The following is a 22,427-nucleotide window of genomic DNA, read 5'->3' as shown; positions in this document are numbered from 1 at the left end:
AGCTCCATAGTCACATACACAGCAAAGGAGAGATGTTGTTTACACCTAGTGATGTCAGTGGTATTGAGTGACATCACAGCACAGTGCTAAGGCTCCTGGGCCTGGACACAGCAGCGGCTGCAATATCTCAACGGAGAATACGTTTATATCTATGTGTGTGTGTGCGCATATATATATATATATATATATATATATATATATATATATATATATATTTCTCCGCCGAAATCACTTTTAAACCCATTTCCACCTTTTTTTCCCTTCTCTTCCTCTTACTTTTTTTTCACGTTTTTTTACGTTTTTCTCCTTTTCGCCTCTTTTCTGGGCGTATTATTCTTCTTTTTCTTCTTTTTTTTCGTCTAATGCATACCCCATCAGTGCAGCAATGCTTATTCAATACCGCCAGCAGATGGAGACACTGGGGGATAATTTTCTAAGGATTTATACTGATTTTTCCTGTCTGAATTTGTCGCACAGAAAGTTGCAGGCCAAATATGTGTGACATTTCTGCGACTTTAGCTTCTAGAGCATTTTTACAACATTATACATAGGTGCTGAATACATAAAAAGCGACTGTTCAGCGACAGACAAGTCGCATCGGCTGAAAGTAGGCCAGAATGTCAGTCCATGTTGGAGCAGGTTTAGATACAGTCTAAAGCATAGATCTCAAAGTCTGTGCACAGAATTTAGCAAGGGCCTCGCACCTTCTGATGCATCAGGTAGGTGCACAATAGCATAGCCTAACCCTCTGTACTTTGGTCTATATTGATGCGGGACATAGACAGCCAGCTGATGACCAATCCATTAGTGCAATGGATGGCTGGAAGCATTTGTCTTTGCCTTTGCAATACCACAGAAGCAATGCATGGTCAATGTACAGCAATGACACACCTGTGTGAACAGCCAGGAGACCCCCCCCCCCCCCCCCCCATGTTATGTTACATAGTTACATAGTTAGTACGGTCGAAAAAAGACATATGTCCATCACGTTCAACCAGGGAATTAAGGGGTAGGGGTGTGGCGCGATATTGGGGAAGGGATGAGATTTTATATTTCTTCATAAGCATTAATCTTATTTTGTCAATTAGGAACATTCAGCACCCACCCGCTATCAAGGCAGCTGCCTATCATGTCATGCCCTACCTGCACAGGTGTGCTGGCTACTCAAATGATCCAATTAAGGAGGCCATTTAGTCAGCAGCAGCAGAAGTCCTGTGCCTGGACGCTCCAACAGGGGCCAGACACAAGCAGAAGCAGAAGCAGCAGAAGCAGCAGCAGCACCACCTTTTGTTTTTTGGCTGCAGCAGCAGCAAGGCCCACAGGGCTGGCTAGCTGGCTAGCCAGCAAGCAGGTAGCAATGAAAGTAGGAATCTTTCTTTTTAACCCTGTAAGGGGGTGGTGCACTGTACCCGAAGATACTGCCATATCGGGTCAATGCATAGGGCGACGGAAGCAAGCTTCGAAATCGGCCCCCGTTCTCAAAAATCCATTTAATATATGGTCCCCAGATAGGGGACGTATCAGATATTAAACTGATAAGAACAGATACTACACTTGATCTTAGCCAAAAGGCCGAGAAGCGATAACCGTGAAAGGGGCGGGCCCAACAAGGTCCCCTTCATGGGCACTATCACTGCTTGCTGTCAGGGAGGCTGCCAGACAATTTTCCATGCACACTCTGGGCTGGGGGGCAGTCAACCACCAGTACACACAGCAGAACCTAAACCCATACCATTATTGCTAAGCAGCAAGACAGGGGCCCATTGCACTCCCACGGGGCCTTTTTAAATGCAATCCATAACCCGGATTTGCCAGGAACCCTTCTTACTCCTCCTACTTGCATGTGACACTGGGCTTAGGATCTGCATAGGAAACACACACACAAGCACACACCTACCTTTGTTGCCTGCAGATGCCTCCTTGGCTGTCCCCAAACGGTATCAAACCAACACCCACGGGAAGCTGTAAGCATAGAGGACATGCCTGCACCCCATTGGACTTACCTGTGTGGGTTAAATCCGGGTTATTTGACAACCTATGGCGGTGATGGTTCTGCTCAGGCAGAGCAGTGCTGATGCTCCTCATAAAGCTGTCGCTGCTGTGAAGGTTCTAGGTGACATCACAAATCCCTTTGGTTACATACACAACAAAGCTGGGTTGTTGTTGTTTACACTCTGCAAGGCCTGTGGAAGTGAGTGACATCATAGCACTGTAGTTCTGAGGGTTCAAGATGGATGCAACAATCTCCTGTTGCTTCTATGAAGGCCGTAATAGACGACATCACCAAACAGCTCCATAGTCACATACACAGCAAAGGAGAGATGTTGTTTACACCTAGTGATGTCAGTGGTATTGAGTGACATCACAGCACAGTGCTAAGGCTCCTGGGCCTGGACACAGCAGCGGCTGCAATATCTCAACGGAGAATACGTTTATATCTATGTGTGTGTGTGCGCATATATATATATATATATATATATATATATATATATATATATATATATTTCTCCGCCGAAATCACTTTTAAACCCATTTCCACCTTTTTTTCCCTTCTCTTCCTCTTACTTTTTTTTCACGTTTTTTTACGTTTTTCTCCTTTTCGCCTCTTTTCTGGGCGTATTATTCTTCTTTTTCTTCTTTTTTTTCGTCTAATGCATACCCCATCAGTGCAGCAATGCTTATTCAATACCGCCAGCAGATGGAGACACTGGGGGATAATTTTCTAAGGATTTATACTGATTTTTCCTGTCTGAATTTGTCGCACAGAAAGTTGCAGGCCAAATATGTGTGACATTTCTGCGACTTTAGCTTCTAGAGCATTTTTACAACATTATACATAGGTGCTGAATACATAAAAAGCGACTGTTCAGCGACAGACAAGTCGCATCGGCTGAAAGTAGGCCAGAATGTCAGTCCATGTTGGAGCAGGTTTAGATACAGTCTAAAGCATAGATCTCAAAGTCTGTGCACAGAATTTAGCAAGGGCCTCGCACCTTCTGATGCATCAGGTAGGTGCACAATAGCATAGCCTAACCCTCTGTACTTTGGTCTATATTGATGCGGGACATAGACAGCCAGCTGATGACCAATCCATTAGTGCAATGGATGGCTGGAAGCATTTGTCTTTGCCTTTGCAATACCACAGAAGCAATGCATGGTCAATGTACAGCAATGACACACCTGTGTGAACAGCCAGGAGACCCCCCCCCCCCATGTTATGTTACATAGTTACATAGTTAGTACGGTCGAAAAAAGACATATGTCCATCACGTTCAACCAGGGAATTAAGGGGTAGGGGTGTGGCGCGATATTGGGGAAGGGATGAGATTTTATATTTCTTCATAAGCATTAATCTTATTTTGTCAATTAGGAACATTCAGCACCCACCCGCTATCAAGGCAGCTGCCTATCATGTCATGCCCTACCTGCACAGGTGTGCTGGCTACTCAAATGATCCAATTAAGGAGGCCATTTAGTCAGCAGCAGCAGAAGTCCTGTGCCTGGACGCTCCAACAGGGGCCAGACACAAGCAGAAGCAGAAGCAGCAGAAGCAGCAGCAGCACCACCTTTTGTTTTTTGGCTGCAGCAGCAGCAAGGCCCACAGGGCTGGCTAGCTGGCTAGCCAGCAAGCAGGTAGCAATGAAAGTAGGAATCTTTCTTTTTAACCCTGTAAGGGGGTGGTGCACTGTACCCGAAGATACTGCCATATCGGGTCAATGCATAGGGCGACGGAAGCAAGCTTCGAAATCGGCCCCCGTTCTCAAAAATCCATTTAATATATGGTCCCCAGATAGGGGACGTATCAGATATTAAACTGATAAGAACAGATACTACACTTGATCTTAGCCAAAAGGCCGAGAAGCGATAACCGTGAAAGGGGCGGGCCCAACAAGGTCCCCTTCATGGGCACTATCACTGCTTGCTGTCAGGGAGGCTGCCAGACAATTTTCCATGCACACTCTGGGCTGGGGGGCAGTCAACCACCAGTACACACAGCAGAACCTAAACCCATACCATTATTGCTAAGCAGCAAGACAGGGGCCCATTGCACTCCCACGGGGCCTTTTTAAATGCAATCCATAACCCGGATTTGCCAGGAACCCTTCTTACTCCTCCTACTTGCATGTGACACTGGGCTTAGGATCTGCATAGGAAACACACACACAAGCACACACCTACCTTTGTTGCCTGCAGATGCCTCCTTGGCTGTCCCCAAACGGTATCAAACCAACACCCACGGGAAGCTGTAAGCATAGAGGACATGCCTGCACCCCATTGGACTTACCTGTGTGGGTTAAATCCGGGTTATTTGACAACCTATGGCGGTGATGGTTCTGCTCAGGCAGAGCAGTGCTGATGCTCCTCATAAAGCTGTCGCTGCTGTGAAGGTTCTAGGTGACATCACAAATCCCTTTGGTTACATACACAACAAAGCTGGGTTGTTGTTGTTTACACTCTGCAAGGCCTGTGGAAGTGAGTGACATCATAGCACTGTAGTTCTGAGGGTTCAAGATGGATGCAACAATCTCCTGTTGCTTCTATGAAGGCCGTAATAGACGACATCACCAAACAGCTCCATAGTCACATACACAGCAAAGGAGAGATGTTGTTTACACCTAGTGATGTCAGTGGTATTGAGTGACATCACAGCACAGTGCTAAGGCTCCTGGGCCTGGACACAGCAGCGGCTGCAATATCTCAACGGAGAATACGTTTATATCTATGTGTGTGTGTGCGCATATATATATATATATATATATATATATATATATATATATATATATATTTCTCCGCCGAAATCACTTTTAAACCCATTTCCACCTTTTTTTCCCTTCTCTTCCTCTTACTTTTTTTTCACGTTTTTTTACGTTTTTCTCCTTTTCGCCTCTTTTCTGGGCGTATTATTCTTCTTTTTCTTCTTTTTTTTCGTCTAATGCATACCCCATCAGTGCAGCAATGCTTATTCAATACCGCCAGCAGATGGAGACACTGGGGGATAATTTTCTAAGGATTTATACTGATTTTTCCTGTCTGAATTTGTCGCACAGAAAGTTGCAGGCCAAATATGTGTGACATTTCTGCGACTTTAGCTTCTAGAGCATTTTTACAACATTATACATAGGTGCTGAATACATAAAAAGCGACTGTTCAGCGACAGACAAGTCGCATCGGCTGAAAGTAGGCCAGAATGTCAGTCCATGTTGGAGCAGGTTTAGATACAGTCTAAAGCATAGATCTCAAAGTCTGTGCACAGAATTTAGCAAGGGCCTCGCACCTTCTGATGCATCAGGTAGGTGCACAATAGCATAGCCTAACCCTCTGTACTTTGGTCTATATTGATGCGGGACATAGACAGCCAGCTGATGACCAATCCATTAGTGCAATGGATGGCTGGAAGCATTTGTCTTTGCCTTTGCAATACCACAGAAGCAATGCATGGTCAATGTACAGCAATGACACACCTGTGTGAACAGCCAGGAGACCCCCCCCCCCCCCCCCCCCCATGTTATGTTACATAGTTACATAGTTAGTACGGTCGAAAAAAGACATATGTCCATCACGTTCAACCAGGGAATTAAGGGGTAGGGGTGTGGCGCGATATTGGGGAAGGGATGAGATTTTATATTTCTTCATAAGCATTAATCTTATTTTGTCAATTAGGAACATTCAGCACCCACCCGCTATCAAGGCAGCTGCCTATCATGTCATGCCCTACCTGCACAGGTGTGCTGGCTACTCAAATGATCCAATTAAGGAGGCCATTTAGTCAGCAGCAGCAGAAGTCCTGTGCCTGGACGCTCCAACAGGGGCCAGACACAAGCAGAAGCAGAAGCAGCAGAAGCAGCAGCAGCACCACCTTTTGTTTTTTGGCTGCAGCAGCAGCAAGGCCCACAGGGCTGGCTAGCTGGCTAGCCAGCAAGCAGGTAGCAATGAAAGTAGGAATCTTTCTTTTTAACCCTGTAAGGGGGTGGTGCACTGTACCCGAAGATACTGCCATATCGGGTCAATGCATAGGGCGACGGAAGCAAGCTTCGAAATCGGCCCCCGTTCTCAAAAATCCATTTAATATATGGTCCCCAGATAGGGGACGTATCAGATATTAAACTGATAAGAACAGATACTACACTTGATCTTAGCCAAAAGGCCGAGAAGCGATAACCGTGAAAGGGGCGGGCCCAACAAGGTCCCCTTCATGGGCACTATCACTGCTTGCTGTCAGGGAGGCTGCCAGACAATTTTCCATGCACACTCTGGGCTGGGGGGCAGTCAACCACCAGTACACACAGCAGAACCTAAACCCATACCATTATTGCTAAGCAGCAAGACAGGGGCCCATTGCACTCCCACGGGGCCTTTTTAAATGCAATCCATAACCCGGATTTGCCAGGAACCCTTCTTACTCCTCCTACTTGCATGTGACACTGGGCTTAGGATCTGCATAGGAAACACACACACAAGCACACACCTACCTTTGTTGCCTGCAGATGCCTCCTTGGCTGTCCCCAAACGGTATCAAACCAACACCCACGGGAAGCTGTAAGCATAGAGGACATGCCTGCACCCCATTGGACTTACCTGTGTGGGTTAAATCCGGGTTATTTGACAACCTATGGCGGTGATGGTTCTGCTCAGGCAGAGCAGTGCTGATGCTCCTCATAAAGCTGTCGCTGCTGTGAAGGTTCTAGGTGACATCACAAATCCCTTTGGTTACATACACAACAAAGCTGGGTTGTTGTTGTTTACACTCTGCAAGGCCTGTGGAAGTGAGTGACATCATAGCACTGTAGTTCTGAGGGTTCAAGATGGATGCAACAATCTCCTGTTGCTTCTATGAAGGCCGTAATAGACGACATCACCAAACAGCTCCATAGTCACATACACAGCAAAGGAGAGATGTTGTTTACACCTAGTGATGTCAGTGGTATTGAGTGACATCACAGCACAGTGCTAAGGCTCCTGGGCCTGGACACAGCAGGTTCTGCTCAGGCAGAGCAGTGCTGATGCTCCTCATAAAGCTGTCGCTGCTGTGAAGGTTCTAGGTGACATCACAAATCCCTTTGGTTACATACACAACAAAGCTGGGTTGTTGTTGTTTACACTCTGCAAGGCCTGTGGAAGTGAGTGACATCATAGCACTGTAGTTCTGAGGGTTCAAGATGGATGCAACAATCTCCTGTTGCTTCTATGAAGGCCGTAATAGACGACATCACCAAACAGCTCCATAGTCACATACACAGCAAAGGAGAGATGTTGTTTACACCTAGTGATGTCAGTGGTATTGAGTGACATCACAGCACAGTGCTAAGGCTCCTGGGCCTGGACACAGCAGCGGCTGCAATATCTCAACGGAGAATACGTTTATATCTATGTGTGTGTGTGCGCATATATATATATATATATATATATATATATATATATATATATATATATATATATTTCTCCGCCGAAATCACTTTTAAACCCATTTCCACCTTTTTTTCCCTTCTCTTCCTCTTACTTTTTTTTCACGTTTTTTTACGTTTTTCTCCTTTTCGCCTCTTTTCTGGGCGTATTATTCTTCTTTTTCTTCTTTTTTTTCGTCTAATGCATACCCCATCAGTGCAGCAATGCTTATTCAATACCGCCAGCAGATGGAGACACTGGGGGATAATTTTCTAAGGATTTATACTGATTTTTCCTGTCTGAATTTGTCGCACAGAAAGTTGCAGGCCAAATATGTGTGACATTTCTGCGACTTTAGCTTCTAGAGCATTTTTACAACATTATACATAGGTGCTGAATACATAAAAAGCGACTGTTCAGCGACAGACAAGTCGCATCGGCTGAAAGTAGGCCAGAATGTCAGTCCATGTTGGAGCAGGTTTAGATACAGTCTAAAGCATAGATCTCAAAGTCTGTGCACAGAATTTAGCAAGGGCCTCGCACCTTCTGATGCATCAGGTAGGTGCACAATAGCATAGCCTAACCCTCTGTACTTTGGTCTATATTGATGCGGGACATAGACAGCCAGCTGATGACCAATCCATTAGTGCAATGGATGGCTGGAAGCATTTGTCTTTGCCTTTGCAATACCACAGAAGCAATGCATGGTCAATGTACAGCAATGACACACCTGTGTGAACAGCCAGGAGACCCCCCCCCCCCCATGTTATGTTACATAGTTACATAGTTAGTACGGTCGAAAAAAGACATATGTCCATCACGTTCAACCAGGGAATTAAGGGGTAGGGGTGTGGCGCGATATTGGGGAAGGGATGAGATTTTATATTTCTTCATAAGCATTAATCTTATTTTGTCAATTAGGAACATTCAGCACCCACCCGCTATCAAGGCAGCTGCCTATCATGTCATGCCCTACCTGCACAGGTGTGCTGGCTACTCAAATGATCCAATTAAGGAGGCCATTTAGTCAGCAGCAGCAGAAGTCCTGTGCCTGGACGCTCCAACAGGGGCCAGACACAAGCAGAAGCAGAAGCAGCAGAAGCAGCAGCAGCACCACCTTTTGTTTTTTGGCTGCAGCAGCAGCAAGGCCCACAGGGCTGGCTAGCTGGCTAGCCAGCAAGCAGGTAGCAATGAAAGTAGGAATCTTTCTTTTTAACCCTGTAAGGGGGTGGTGCACTGTACCCGAAGATACTGCCATATCGGGTCAATGCATAGGGCGACGGAAGCAAGCTTCGAAATCGGCCCCCGTTCTCAAAAATCCATTTAATATATGGTCCCCAGATAGGGGACGTATCAGATATTAAACTGATAAGAACAGATACTACACTTGATCTTAGCCAAAAGGCCGAGAAGCGATAACCGTGAAAGGGGCGGGCCCAACAAGGTCCCCTTCATGGGCACTATCACTGCTTGCTGTCAGGGAGGCTGCCAGACAATTTTCCATGCACACTCTGGGCTGGGGGGCAGTCAACCACCAGTACACACAGCAGAACCTAAACCCATACCATTATTGCTAAGCAGCAAGACAGGGGCCCATTGCACTCCCACGGGGCCTTTTTAAATGCAATCCATAACCCGGATTTGCCAGGAACCCTTCTTACTCCTCCTACTTGCATGTGACACTGGGCTTAGGATCTGCATAGGAAACACACACACAAGCACACACCTACCTTTGTTGCCTGCAGATGCCTCCTTGGCTGTCCCCAAACGGTATCAAACCAACACCCACGGGAAGCTGTAAGCATAGAGGACATGCCTGCACCCCATTGGACTTACCTGTGTGGGTTAAATCCGGGTTATTTGACAACCTATGGCGGTGATGGTTCTGCTCAGGCAGAGCAGTGCTGATGCTCCTCATAAAGCTGTCGCTGCTGTGAAGGTTCTAGGTGACATCACAAATCCCTTTGGTTACATACACAACAAAGCTGGGTTGTTGTTGTTTACACTCTGCAAGGCCTGTGGAAGTGAGTGACATCATAGCACTGTAGTTCTGAGGGTTCAAGATGGATGCAACAATCTCCTGTTGCTTCTATGAAGGCCGTAATAGACGACATCACCAAACAGCTCCATAGTCACATACACAGCAAAGGAGAGATGTTGTTTACACCTAGTGATGTCAGTGGTATTGAGTGACATCACAGCACAGTGCTAAGGCTCCTGGGCCTGGACACAGCAGCGGCTGCAATATCTCAACGGAGAATACGTTTATATCTATGTGTGTGTGTGCGCATATATATATATATATATATATATATATATATATATATATATATTTCTCCGCCGAAATCACTTTTAAACCCATTTCCACCTTTTTTTCCCTTCTCTTCCTCTTACTTTTTTTTCACGTTTTTTTACGTTTTTCTCCTTTTCGACTCTTTTCTGGGCGTATTATTCTTCTTTTTCTTCTTTTTTTTCGTCTAATGCATACCCCATCAGTGCAGCAATGCTTATTCAATACCGCCAGCAGATGGAGACACTGGGGGATAATTTTCTAAGGATTTATACTGATTTTTCCTGTCTGAATTTGTCGCACAGAAAGTTGCAGGCCAAATATGTGTGACATTTCTGCGACTTTAGCTTCTAGAGCATTTTTACAACATTATACATAGGTGCTGAATACATAAAAAGCGACTGTTCAGCGACAGACAAGTCGCATCGGCTGAAAGTAGGCCAGAATGTCAGTCCATGTTGGAGCAGGTTTAGATACAGTCTAAAGCATAGATCTCAAAGTCTGTGCACAGAATTTAGCAAGGGCCTCGCACCTTCTGATGCATCAGGTAGGTGCACAATAGCATAGCCTAACCCTCTGTACTTTGGTCTATATTGATGCGGGACATAGACAGCCAGCTGATGACCAATCCATTAGTGCAATGGATGGCTGGAAGCATTTGTCTTTGCCTTTGCAATACCACAGAAGCAATGCATGGTCAATGTACAGCAATGACACACCTGTGTGAACAGCCAGGAGACCCCCCCCCCCCCCCCCATGTTATGTTACATAGTTACATAGTTAGTACGGTCGAAAAAAGACATATGTCCATCACGTTCAACCAGGGAATTAAGGGGTAGGGGTGTGGCGCGATATTGGGGAAGGGATGAGATTTTATATTTCTTCATAAGCATTAATCTTATTTTGTCAATTAGGAACATTCAGCACCCACCCGCTATCAAGGCAGCTGCCTATCATGTCATGCCCTACCTGCACAGGTGTGCTGGCTACTCAAATGATCCAATTAAGGAGGCCATTTAGTCAGCAGCAGCAGAAGTCCTGTGCCTGGACGCTCCAACAGGGGCCAGACACAAGCAGAAGCAGAAGCAGCAGAAGCAGCAGCAGCACCACCTTTTGTTTTTTGGCTGCAGCAGCAGCAAGGCCCACAGGGCTGGCTAGCTGGCTAGCCAGCAAGCAGGTAGCAATGAAAGTAGGAATCTTTCTTTTTAACCCTGTAAGGGGGTGGTGCACTGTACCCGAAGATACTGCCATATCGGGTCAATGCATAGGGCGACGGAAGCAAGCTTCGAAATCGGCCCCCGTTCTCAAAAATCCATTTAATATATGGTCCCCAGATAGGGGACGTATCAGATATTAAACTGATAAGAACAGATACTACACTTGATCTTAGCCAAAAGGCCGAGAAGCGATAACCGTGAAAGGGGCGGGCCCAACAAGGTCCCCTTCATGGGCACTATCACTGCTTGCTGTCAGGGAGGCTGCCAGACAATTTTCCATGCACACTCTGGGCTGGGGGGCAGTCAACCACCAGTACACACAGCAGAACCTAAACCCATACCATTATTGCTAAGCAGCAAGACAGGGGCCCATTGCACTCCCACGGGGCCTTTTTAAATGCAATCCATAACCCGGATTTGCCAGGAACCCTTCTTACTCCTCCTACTTGCATGTGACACTGGGCTTAGGATCTGCATAGGAAACACACACACAAGCACACACCTACCTTTGTTGCCTGCAGATGCCTCCTTGGCTGTCCCCAAACGGTATCAAACCAACACCCACGGGAAGCTGTAAGCATAGAGGACATGCCTGCACCCCATTGGACTTACCTGTGTGGGTTAAATCCGGGTTATTTGACAACCTATGGCGGTGATGGTTCTGCTCAGGCAGAGCAGTGCTGATGCTCCTCATAAAGCTGTCGCTGCTGTGAAGGTTCTAGGTGACATCACAAATCCCTTTGGTTACATACACAACAAAGCTGGGTTGTTGTTGTTTACACTCTGCAAGGCCTGTGGAAGTGAGTGACATCATAGCACTGTAGTTCTGAGGGTTCAAGATGGATGCAACAATCTCCTGTTGCTTCTATGAAGGCCGTAATAGACGACATCACCAAACAGCTCCATAGTCACATACACAGCAAAGGAGAGATGTTGTTTACACCTAGTGATGTCAGTGGTATTGAGTGACATCACAGCACAGTGCTAAGGCTCCTGGGCCTGGACACAGCAGCGGCTGCAATATCTCAATGGAGAATACGTTTATATCTATGTGTGTGTGTGCGCATATATATATATATATATATATATATATATATATATATATATATTTCTCCGCCGAAATCACTTTTAAACCCATTTCCACCTTTTTTTCCCTTCTCTTCCTCTTACTTTTTTTTCACGTTTTTTTACGTTTTTCTCCTTTTCGCCTCTTTTCTGGGCGTATTATTCTTCTTTTTCTTCTTTTTTTTCGTCTAATGCATACCCCATCAGTGCAGCAATGCTTATTCAATACCGCCAGCAGATGGAGACACTGGGGGATAATTTTCTAAGGATTTATACTGATTTTTCCTGTCTGAATTTGTCGCACAGAAAGTTGCAGGCCAAATATGTGTGACATTTCTGCGACTTTAGCTTCTAGAGCATTTTTACAACATTATACATAGGTGCTGAATACATAAAAAGCGACTGTTCAGCGACAGACAAGTCGCATCGGCTGAAAGTAGGCCAGAATGTCAGTCCATGTTGGAGCAGGTTTAGATACAGTCTAAAGCATAGATCTCAAAGTCTGTGCACAGAATTTAGCAAGGGCCTCGCACCTTCTGATGCATCAGGTAGGTGCACAATAGCATAGCCTAACCCTCTGTACTTTGGTCTATATTGATGCGGGACATAGACAGCCAGCTGATGACCAATCCATTAGTGCAATGGATGGCTGGAAGCATTTGTCTTTGCCTTTGCAATACCACAGAAGCAATGCATGGTCAATGTACAGCAATGACACACCTGTGTGAACAGCCAGGAGACCCCCCCCCCCCCCCCCCATGTTATGTTACATAGTTACATAGTTAGTACGGTCGAAAAAAGACATATGTCCATCACGTTCAACCAGGGAATTAAGGGGTAGGGGTGTGGCGCGATATTGGGGAAGGGATGAGATTTTATATTTCTTCATAAGCATTAATCTTATTTTGTCAATTAGGAACATTCAGCACCCACCCGCTATCAAGGCAGCTGCCTATCATGTCATGCCCTACCTGCACAGGTGTGCTGGCTACTCAAATGATCCAATTAAGGAGGCCATTTAGTCAGCAGCAGCAGAAGTCCTGTGCCTGGACGCTCCAACAGGGGCCAGACACAAGCAGAAGCAGAAGCAGCAGAAGCAGCAGCAGCACCACCTTTTGTTTTTTGGCTGCAGCAGCAGCAAGGCCCACAGGGCTGGCTAGCTGGCTAGCCAGCAAGCAGGTAGCAATGAAAGTAGGAATCTTTCTTTTTAACCCTGTAAGGGGGTGGTGCACTGTACCCGAAGATACTGCCATATCGGGTCAATGCATAGGGCGACGGAAGCAAGCTTCGAAATCGGCCCCCGTTCTCAAAAATCCATTTAATATATGGTCCCCAGATAGGGGACGTATCAGATATTAAACTGATAAGAACAGATACTACACTTGATCTTAGCCAAAAGGCCGAGAAGCGATAACCGTGAAAGGGGCGGGCCCAACAAGGTCCCCTTCATGGGCACTATCACTGCTTGCTGTCAGGGAGGCTGCCAGACAATTTTCCATGCACACTCTGGGCTGGGGGGCAGTCAACCACCAGTACACACAGCAGAACCTAAACCCATACCATTATTGCTAAGCAGCAAGACAGGGGCCCATTGCACTCCCACGGGGCCTTTTTAAATGCAATCCATAACCCGGATTTGCCAGGAACCCTTCTTACTCCTCCTACTTGCATGTGACACTGGGCTTAGGATCTGCATAGGAAACACACACACAAGCACACACCTACCTTTGTTGCCTGCAGATGCCTCCTTGGCTGTCCCCAAACGGTATCAAACCAACACCCACGGGAAGCTGTAAGCATAGAGGACATGCCTGCACCCCATTGGACTTACCTGTGTGGGTTAAATCCGGGTTATTTGACAACCTATGGCGGTGATGGTTCTGCTCAGGCAGAGCAGTGCTGATGCTCCTCATAAAGCTGTCGCTGCTGTGAAGGTTCTAGGTGACATCACAAATCCCTTTGGTTACATACACAACAAAGCTGGGTTGTTGTTGTTTACACTCTGCAAGGCCTGTGGAAGTGAGTGACATCATAGCACTGTAGTTCTGAGGGTTCAAGATGGATGCAACAATCTCCTGTTGCTTCTATGAAGGCCGTAATAGACGACATCACCAAACAGCTCCATAGTCACATACACAGCAAAGGAGAGATGTTGTTTACACCTAGTGATGTCAGTGGTATTGAGTGACATCACAGCACAGTGCTAAGGCTCCTGGGCCTGGACACAGCAGCGGCTGCAATATCTCAACGGAGAATACGTTTATATCTATGTGTGTGTGTGCGCATATATATATATATATATATATATATATATATATATATATATATATTCTCCGCCGAAATCACTTTTAAACCCATTTCCACCTTTTTTTCCCTTCTCTTCCTCTTACTTTTTTTTCACGTTTTTTTACGTTTTTCTCCTTTTCGCCTCTTTTCTGGGCGTATTATTCTTCTTTTTCTTCTTTTTTTTCGTCTAATGCATACCCCATCAGTGCAGCAATGCTTATTCAATACCGCCAGCAGATGGAGACACTGGGGGATAATTTTCTAAGGATTTATACTGATTTTTCCTGTCTGAATTTGTCGCACAGAAAGTTGCAGGCCAAATATGTGTGACATTTCTGCGACTTTAGCTTCTAGAGCATTTTTACAACATTATACATAGGTGCTGAATACATAAAAAGCGACTGTTCAGCGACAGACAAGTCGCATCGGCTGAAAGTAGGCCAGAATGTCAGTCCATGTTGGAGCAGGTTTAGATACAGTCTAAAGCATAGATCTCAAAGTCTGTGCACAGAATTTAGCAAGGGCCTCGCACCTTCTGATGCATCAGGTAGGTGCACAATAGCATAGCCTAACCCTCTGTACTTTGGTCTATATTGATGCGGGACATAGACAGCCAGCTGATGACCAATCCATTAGTGCAATGGATGGCTGGAAGCATTTGTCTTTGCCTTTGCAATACCACAGAAGCAATGCATGGTCAATGTACAGCAATGACACACCTGTGTGAACAGCCAGGAGACCCCCCCCCCCATGTTATGTTACATAGTTACATAGTTAGTACGGTCGAAAAAAGACATATGTCCATCACGTTCAACCAGGGAATTAAGGGGTAGGGGTGTGGCGCGATATTGGGGAAGGGATGAGATTTTATATTTCTTCATAAGCATTAATCTTATTTTGTCAATTAGGAACATTCAGCACCCACCCGCTATCAAGGCAGCTGCCTATCATGTCATGCCCTACCTGCACAGGTGTGCTGGCTACTCAAATGATCCAATTAAGGAGGCCATTTAGTCAGCAGCAGCAGAAGTCCTGTGCCTGGACGCTCCAACAGGGGCCAGACACAAGCAGAAGCAGAAGCAGCAGAAGCAGCAGCAGCACCACCTTTTGTTTTTTGGCTGCAGCAGCAGCAAGGCCCACAGGGCTGGCTAGCTGGCTAGCCAGCAAGCAGGTAGCAATGAAAGTAGGAATCTTTCTTTTTAACCCTGTAAGGGGGTGGTGCACTGTACCCGAAGATACTGCCATATCGGGTCAATGCATAGGGCGACGGAAGCAAGCTTCGAAATCGGCCCCCGTTCTCAAAAATCCATTTAATATATGGTCCCCAGATAGGGGACGTATCAGATATTAAACTGATAAGAACAGATTTTTTTTTTTTTTTTTTATCTAAAGCCGAGGAACGTGCTTTCGATTCACCCAAAGTGCAAGAAAAAGTGCAAACGTGTTACACTAAAAAAACGTGCACAAAGGATGCGGTCTATCGCAAGCCCTTCTCCGATAGGAGAGAGGCCCCCCAACAAACCTTACCCTTCGCCTCCGGACCAAAAGGTACCTGCGAGGTTCCAGGTTCGATGTCCCTTTTCGCCGAAGCTACTAGGGGACCACAAATGCTCCCGGCATCCCCCTTGGCGTTAGCCAAGGTATCTGCCCGCAGAGCCGATTACGGTAGGTACCCTGCCAAAGCAGGAGTACCCGGGGTGTTTGCAGGGAGGTGCGGAACCTAATGGCCACACACACCTCCCCTAGACCGCCAGGAGGGACACCCAGAAGGGCTACCGCATCCTGACAAATCCTGTGAACACACAACACGCAAAAAGTGACACAGTGAGACAAAAAAGAAATAAATAAGTGAATGTGTGCAGATATACTGCCCGGACATCCGGCCGGATCTATAAAAATTTCTCTGATCCTAGCCAGAAGGCCGGGAAACAAGAGGTGAGTGCCACAAGGTGAAGAGATTATGGTGCCCGTGCTTCAACTCAGTGAGTCTATTCTCCCAGTGAGTTTCGGCACCTCGGGGTCACCACTCCCCGAGGCACAAAAGTACCTCGGCTCTAGACCCTCTCAGCCTCATGGCGAGACCCGGAGGGAACAGGTCACATCGGGGCAGCCGTCGAGCTGATTCCTCAGAACCAGCCCCGGAAAGCCCTGGTACACCTGCATCCTCCATGCAGCACCCATCCCCACCAGCATGAAAACTGATAAGAACAGATACTACACTTGATCTTAGCCAAAAGGCCGAGAAGCGATAACCGTGAAAGGGGCGGGCCCAACAAGGTCCCCTTCATGGGCACTATCACTGCTTGCTGTCAGGGAGGCTGCCAGACAATTTTCCATGCACACTCTGGGCTGGGGGGCAGTCAACCACCAGTACACACAGCAGAACCTAAACCCATACCATTATTGCTAAGCAGCAAGACAGGGGCCCATTGCACTCCCACGGGGCCTTTTTAAATGCAATCCATAACCCGGATTTGCCAGGAACCCTTCTTACTCCTCCTACTTGCATGTGACACTGGGCTTAGGATCTGCATAGGAAACACACACACAAGCACACACCTACCTTTGTTGCCTGCAGATGCCTCCTTGGCTGTCCCCAAACGGTATCAAACCAACACCCACGGGAAGCTGTAAGCATAGAGGACATGCCTGCACCCCATTGGACTTACCTGTGTGGGTTAAATCCGGGTTATTTGACAACCTATGGCGGTGATGGTTCTGCTCAGGCAGAGCAGTGCTGATGCTCCTCATAAAGCTGTCGCTGCTGTGAAGGTTCTAGGTGACATCACAAATCCCTTTGGTTACATACACAACAAAGCTGGGTTGTTGTTGTTTACACTCTGCAAGGCCTGTGGAAGTGAGTGACATCATAGCACTGTAGTTCTGAGGGTTCAAGATGGATGCAACAATCTCCTGTTGCTTCTATGAAGGCCGTAATAGACGACATCACCAAACAGCTCCATAGTCACATACACAGCAAAGGAGAGATGTTGTTTACACCTAGTGATGTCAGTGGTATTGAGTGACATCACAGCACAGTGCTAAGGCTCCTGGGCCTGGACACAGCAGCGGCTGCAATATCTCAACGGAGAATACGTTTATATCTATGTGTGTGTGTGCGCATATATATATATATATATATATATATATATATATATATATATTTCTCAGCCGAAATCACTTTTAAACCCATTTCCACCTTTTTTTCCCTTCTCTTCCTCTTACTTTTTTTTCACGTTTTTTTACGTTTTTCTCCTTTTCGCCTCTTTTCTGGGCGTATTATTCTTCTTTTTCTTCTTTTTTTTCGTCTAATGCATACCCCATCAGTGCAGCAATGCTTATTCAATACCGCCAGCAGATGGAGACACTGGGGGATAATTTTCTAAGGATTTATACTGATTTTTCCTGTCTGAATTTGTCGCACAGAAAGTTGCAGGCCAAATATGTGTGACATTTCTGCGACTTTAGCTTCTAGAGCATTTTTACAACATTATACATAGGTGCTGAATACATAAAAAGCGACTGTTCAGCGACAGACAAGTCGCATCGGCTGAAAGTAGGCCAGAATGTCAGTCCATGTTGGAGCAGGTTTAGATACAGTCTAAAGCATAGATCTCAAAGTCTGTGCACAGAATTTAGCAAGGGCCTCGCACCTTCTGATGCATCAGGTAGGTGCACAATAGCATAGCCTAACCCTCTGTACTTTGGTCTATATTGATGCGGGACATAGACAGCCAGCTGATGACCAATCCATTAGTGCAATGGATGGCTGGAAGCATTTGTCTTTGCCTTTGCAATACCACAGAAGCAATGCATGGTCAATGTACAGCAATGACACACCTGTGTGAACAGCCAGGAGACCCCCCCCCCCCCCCCCCCCCATGTTATGTTACATAGTTACATAGTTAGTACGGTCGAAAAAAGACATATGTCCATCACGTTCAACCAGGGAATTAAGGGGTAGGGGTGTGGCGCGATATTGGGGAAGGGATGAGATTTTATATTTCTTCATAAGCATTAATCTTATTTTGTCAATTAGGAACATTCAGCACCCACCCGCTATCAAGGCAGCTGCCTATCATGTCATGCCCTACCTGCACAGGTGTGCTGGCTACTCAAATGATCCAATTAAGGAGGCCATTTAGTCAGCAGCAGCAGAAGTCCTGTGCCTGGACGCTCCAACAGGGGCCAGACACAAGCAGAAGCAGAAGCAGCAGAAGCAGCAGCAGCACCACCTTTTGTTTTTTGGCTGCAGCAGCAGCAAGGCCCACAGGGCTGGCTAGCTGGCTAGCCAGCAAGCAGGTAGCAATGAAAGTAGGAATCTTTCTTTTTAACCCTGTAAGGGGGTGGTGCACTGTACCCGAAGATACTGCCATATCGGGTCAATGCATAGGGCGACGGAAGCAAGCTTCGAAATCGGCCCCCGTTCTCAAAAATCCATTTAATATATGGTCCCCAGATAGGGGACGTATCAGATATTAAACTGATAAGAACAGATACTACACTTGATCTTAGCCAAAAGGCCGAGAAGCGATAACCGTGAAAGGGGCGGGCCCAACAAGGTCCCCTTCATGGGCACTATCACTGCTTGCTGTCAGGGAGGCTGCCAGACAATTTTCCATGCACACTCTGGGCTGGGGGGCAGTCAACCACCAGTACACACAGCAGAACCTAAACCCATACCATTATTGCTAAGCAGCAAGACAGGGGCCCATTGCACTCCCACGGGGCCTTTTTAAATGCAATCCATAACCCGGATTTGCCAGGAACCCTTCTTACTCCTCCTACTTGCATGTGACACTGGGCTTAGGATCTGCATAGGAAACACACACACAAGCACACACCTACCTTTGTTGCCTGCAGATGCCTCCTTGGCTGTCCCCAAACGGTATCAAACCAACACCCACGGGAAGCTGTAAGCATAGAGGACATGCCTGCACCCCATTGGACTTACCTGTGTGGGTTAAATCCGGGTTATTTGACAACCTATGGCGGTGATGGTTCTGCTCAGGCAGAGCAGTGCTGATGCTCCTCATAAAGCTGTCGCTGCTGTGAAGGTTCTAGGTGACATCACAAATCCCTTTGGTTACATACACAACAAAGCTGGGTTGTTGTTGTTTACACTCTGCAAGGCCTGTGGAAGTGAGTGACATCATAGCACTGTAGTTCTGAGGGTTCAAGATGGATGCAACAATCTCCTGTTGCTTCTATGAAGGCCGTAATAGACGACATCACCAAACAGCTCCATAGTCACATACACAGCAAAGGAGAGATGTTGTTTACACCTAGTGATGTCAGTGGTATTGAGTGACATCACAGCACAGTGCTAAGGCTCCTGGGCCTGGACACAGCAGCGGCTGCAATATCTCAACGGAGAATACGTTTATATCTATGTGTGTGTGTGCGCATATATATATATATATATATATATATATATATTATATATATATATTTCTCCGCCGAAATCACTTTTAAACCCATTTCCACCTTTTTTTCCCTTCTCCCTCTTACTTTTTTTTCACGTTTTTTTACGTTTTTTCTCCTTTTCGCCTCTTTTCTGGGCGTATTATTCTTCTTTTTCTTCTTTTTTTTCGTCTAATGCATACCCCATCAGTGCAGCAATGCTTATTCAATACCGCCAGCAGATGGAGACACTGGGGGATAATTTTCTAAGGATTTATACTGATTTTTCCTGTCTGAATTTGTCGCACAGAAAGTTGCAGGCCAAATATGTGTGACATTTCTGCGACTTTAGCTTCTAGAGCATTTTTACAACATTATACATAGGTGCTGAATACATAAAAAGCGACTGTTCAGCGACAGACAAGTCGCATCGGCTGAAAGTAGGCCAGAATGTCAGTCCATGTTGGAGCAGGTTTAGATACAGTCTAAAGCATAGATCTCAAAGTCTGTGCACAGAATTTAGCAAGGGCCTCGCACCTTCTGATGCATCAGGTAGGTGCACAATAGCATAGCCTAACCCTCTGTACTTTGGTCTATATTGATGCGGGACATAGACAGCCAGCTGATGACCAATCCATTAGTGCAATGGATGGCTGGAAGCATTTGTCTTTGCCTTTGCAATACCACAGAAGCAATGCATGGTCAATGTACAGCAATGACACACCTGTGTGAACAGCCAGGAGACCCCCCCCCCCCCCCCATGTTATGTTACATAGTTACATAGTTAGTACGGTCGAAAAAAGACATATGTCCATCACGTTCAACCAGGGAATTAAGGGGTAGGGGTGTGGCGCGATATTGGGGAAGGGATGAGATTTTATATTTCTTCATAAGCATTAATCTTATTTTGTCAATTAGGAACATTCAGCACCCACCCGCTATCAAGGCAGCTGCCTATCATGTCATGCCCTACCTGCACAGGTGTGCTGGCTACTCAAATGATCCAATTAAGGAGGCCATTTAGTCAGCAGCAGCAGAAGTCCTGTGCCTGGACGCTCCAACAGGGGCCAGACACAAGCAGAAGCAGAAGCAGCAGAAGCAGCAGCAGCACCACCTTTTGTTTTTTGGCTGCAGCAGCAGCAAGGCCCACAGGGCTGGCTAGCTGGCTAGCCAGCAAGCAGGTAGCAATGAAAGTAGGAATCTTTCTTTTTAACCCTGTAAGGGGGTGGTGCACTGTACCCGAAGATACTGCCATATCGGGTCAATGCATAGGGCGACGGAAGCAAGCTTCGAAATCGGCCCCCGTTCTCAAAAATCCATTTAATATATGGTCCCCAGATAGGGGACGTATCAGATATTAAACTGATAAGAACAGATACTACACTTGATCTTAGCCAAAAGGCCGAGAAGCGATAACCGTGAAAGGGGCGGGCCCAACAAGGTCCCCTTCATGGGCACTATCACTGCTTGCTGTCAGGGAGGCTGCCAGACAATTTTCCATGCACACTCTGGGCTGGGGGGCAGTCAACCACCAGTACACACAGCAGAACCTAAACCCATACCATTATTGCTAAGCAGCAAGACAGGGGCCCATTGCACTCCCACGGGGCCTTTTTAAATGCAATCCATAACCCGGATTTGCCAGGAACCCTTCTTACTCCTCCTACTTGCATGTGACACTGGGCTTAGGATCTGCATAGGAAACACACACACAAGCACACACCTACCTTTGTTGCCTGCAGATGCCTCCTTGGCTGTCCCCAAACGGTATCAAACCAACACCCACGGGAAGCTGTAAGCATAGAGGACATGCCTGCACCCCATTGGACTTACCTGTGTGGGTTAAATCCGGGTTATTTGACAACCTATGGCGGTGATGGTTCTGCTCAGGCAGAGCAGTGCTGATGCTCCTCATAAAGCTGTCGCTGCTGTGAAGGTTCTAGGTGACATCACAAATCCCTTTGGTTACATACACAACAAAGCTGGGTTGTTGTTGTTTACACTCTGCAAGGCCTGTGGAAGTGAGTGACATCATAGCACTGTAGTTCTGAGGGTTCAAGATGGATGCAACAATCTCCTGTTGCTTCTATGAAGGCCGTAATAGACGACATCACCAAACAGCTCCATAGTCACATACACAGCAAAGGAGAGATGTTGTTTACACCTAGTGATGTCAGTGGTATTGAGTGACATCACAGCACAGTGCTAAGGCTCCTGGGCCTGGACACAGCAGCGGCTGCAATATCTCAACGGAGAATACGTTTATATCTATGTGTGTGTGTGCGCATATATATATATATATATATATATATATATATATATATATATATATATTTCTCCGCCGAAATCACTTTTAAACCCATTTCCACCTTTTTTTCCCTTCTCTTCCTCTTACTTTTTTTTCACGTTTTTTTACGTTTTTCTCCTTTTCGCCTCTTTTCTGGGCGTATTATTCTTCTTTTTCTTCTTTTTTTTCGTCTAATGCATACCCCATCAGTGCAGCAATGCTTATTCAATACCGCCAGCAGATGGAGACACTGGGGGATAATTTTCTAAGGATTTATACTGATTTTTCCTGTCTGAATTTGTCGCACAGAAAGTTGCAGGCCAAATATGTGTGACATTTCTGCGACTTTAGCTTCTAGAGCATTTTTACAACATTATACATAGGTGCTGAATACATAAAAAGCGACTGTTCAGCGACAGACAAGTCGCATCGGCTGAAAGTAGGCCAGAATGTCAGTCCATGTTGGAGCAGGTTTAGATACAGTCTAAAGCATAGA

At 46.2% G+C, this 22,427-nt stretch overlaps 9 non-coding genes and 1 pseudogene across 9 annotated transcripts; all 10 read right to left on the bottom strand.

The window, feature by feature from the left end:
- Positions 1–1,393: 1,393 nt before the first annotated feature.
- Positions 1,394–1,584, bottom strand: LOC130341366 (U2 spliceosomal RNA). The gene has a single exon (XR_008881315.1). It is a non-coding gene; the product is annotated as a U2 spliceosomal RNA (small nuclear RNA).
- Positions 1,585–3,675: 2,091 nt separating this feature from the next.
- On the bottom strand, positions 3,676–3,866 carry LOC130341365 (U2 spliceosomal RNA). The gene has a single exon (XR_008881314.1). It is a non-coding gene; the product is annotated as a U2 spliceosomal RNA (small nuclear RNA).
- A 2,100-nt stretch (positions 3,867–5,966) lies between these two features.
- LOC130341364 (U2 spliceosomal RNA) lies at positions 5,967–6,157 on the bottom strand. The gene has a single exon (XR_008881313.1). It is a non-coding gene; the product is annotated as a U2 spliceosomal RNA (small nuclear RNA).
- A 2,452-nt stretch (positions 6,158–8,609) lies between these two features.
- Positions 8,610–8,800, bottom strand: LOC130341362 (U2 spliceosomal RNA). Its single transcript, XR_008881312.1, has one exon. It is a non-coding gene; the product is annotated as a U2 spliceosomal RNA (small nuclear RNA).
- A 2,092-nt stretch (positions 8,801–10,892) lies between these two features.
- Positions 10,893–11,083, bottom strand: LOC130341361 (U2 spliceosomal RNA). The gene has a single exon (XR_008881311.1). It is a non-coding gene; the product is annotated as a U2 spliceosomal RNA (small nuclear RNA).
- A 2,093-nt stretch (positions 11,084–13,176) lies between these two features.
- Positions 13,177–13,367, bottom strand: LOC130341360 (U2 spliceosomal RNA). The gene has a single exon (XR_008881310.1). It is a non-coding gene; the product is annotated as a U2 spliceosomal RNA (small nuclear RNA).
- Positions 13,368–15,454: 2,087 nt separating this feature from the next.
- LOC130341311 (U2 spliceosomal RNA) lies at positions 15,455–15,638 on the bottom strand. Its single transcript, XR_008881274.1, has one exon. It is a non-coding gene; the product is annotated as a U2 spliceosomal RNA (small nuclear RNA).
- Positions 15,639–16,331: 693 nt separating this feature from the next.
- On the bottom strand, positions 16,332–16,491 carry LOC130341317 (U2 spliceosomal RNA; annotated as a pseudogene).
- Positions 16,492–18,585: 2,094 nt separating this feature from the next.
- Positions 18,586–18,776, bottom strand: LOC130341359 (U2 spliceosomal RNA). Its single transcript, XR_008881309.1, has one exon. It is a non-coding gene; the product is annotated as a U2 spliceosomal RNA (small nuclear RNA).
- A 2,091-nt stretch (positions 18,777–20,867) lies between these two features.
- On the bottom strand, positions 20,868–21,058 carry LOC130341358 (U2 spliceosomal RNA). The gene has a single exon (XR_008881308.1). It is a non-coding gene; the product is annotated as a U2 spliceosomal RNA (small nuclear RNA).
- Between the last annotated feature and the right edge of the window lie 1,369 nt (positions 21,059–22,427).

Source organism: Hyla sarda, unplaced genomic scaffold (assembly GCF_029499605.1).
Source record: "Hyla sarda isolate aHylSar1 unplaced genomic scaffold, aHylSar1.hap1 scaffold_618, whole genome shotgun sequence".
Taxonomy (NCBI): Eukaryota; Metazoa; Chordata; class Amphibia; order Anura; family Hylidae; genus Hyla; species Hyla sarda.
Note: the sequence above shows the minus strand (reverse complement) of the source record. Positions and strands in the feature narration are given on the sequence as shown.